This window comes from Cajanus cajan, chromosome 4, assembly GCF_000230855.2.
Source record: "Cajanus cajan strain Asha chromosome 4, NIPB_CcT2T_4, whole genome shotgun sequence".
Taxonomy (NCBI): domain Eukaryota; kingdom Viridiplantae; phylum Streptophyta; class Magnoliopsida; order Fabales; family Fabaceae; genus Cajanus; species Cajanus cajan.
In genome coordinates, this window is record NC_138520.1 from 21,317,719 (window position 1) to 21,319,113 (window position 1,395).

The window sequence follows — 1,395 nt, forward strand, 5'->3', positions numbered from 1 at the left end:
TGTCGGAAAACATCACTCAAGGTGATAACCATGAACTTGAGTCCGACGGTGCGTTGGAGCTTTCCATCGACCTACGATGAGAGGAATTGGGTCCCTATAATGGGGGCACCTTGGGGGCCTTGGACTGGTGAGAACAGTTAGAACCACCTTGAATATGCACCATTTCTGCAGGATACCCCTACCTCGTGATTCGCTCGTGACTGTTCGTGGATGAGTGAATTGTTTGTGCATTCGTTATGTGACATTGTTTGTGCATTAATAAAGAAAAAAACCTCGTGATAAGGTCTAAGAATAATCCCCATGCATGAAAAAACCATGACATGAGAGGAAAGACCATGTGTGAAAATATAATAAAAGTGAGGAGCATGTACATCATTACCAATAAAGATATCATGCATCCTCATAAACCATGCATTCTAGGTTCACCAATACCTCTTGACATGAGTAAAAGAGACCCATAATTATCGAGATTCTCCGTTGAGGAGAGATCATAAGTCAAGGAGGGTAGTAACACTCTGTTTTAAAAAGGCAGCGCCTTAAAAATGGAGGGTTATCAAACTCATGTCAAGAGCGTATTCATGAATAAACTAATTAGATTAAAAAATTCATTTTAGAAAGTGGCTGGTCATCTCTCTGTCCTCACACGCGCAAAGAAAATCAAGAAGATGGAAGCGCTGGAGGACCAAAACAAGAAGCTTACAGCCGAGCTCTCACAGCTCAAAGAACAAATGGCGCAAATGATGGAACTCATGCGTCACCATAATGTACATGGGTCTCACCACAGTGACCATGAGTCCCATCATCATGAGGAGGAAGAGCACGAGGAAGAACCTCCACACGCTATACCTATAGGGGCTGGAATTGTAATCAAAGAGCCCGAGGTTTCAAAAGAACAATTCCACGCCCTAGAGGATCGGCTAAGGGCTATGGAGGGGCATGATTTTGATGTCAAAGATGCCGCCGATATGTGCTTGGTGAGGGACATTCAATTCCCTCCTAAATTTAAAGTGCCAGATTTCCCGAAATACGTGGGATCGACTTGCCCCAAAAGTCATCTCACCATGTATTGCCGAAAAATGGCTGCATATGCTACCAATGAAAAGCTCTTAATTCATTGCTTTCAAGAGAGCTTGGCTGAAACTGCACTCAATTGGTATATGCAGCTGGATGGAAATCAAGTGTGCACGTGGAGGCAGTTGGCCGACGCCTTTCTCAAGCGCTATAAGTATAACATCGACCTAACACCCGATAGGTCCGATCTTCAAGCCTTGAGCAAGAGTAATGATGAATCTTTCAAGGCGTACGCCCAACGATGGAGGGAGTTGGCGGCACAAATAGAGCCCCCGCTGTCGGATAAGGAGACGGTGTCCTTGTTCATAAACTCGTTGACCGGTC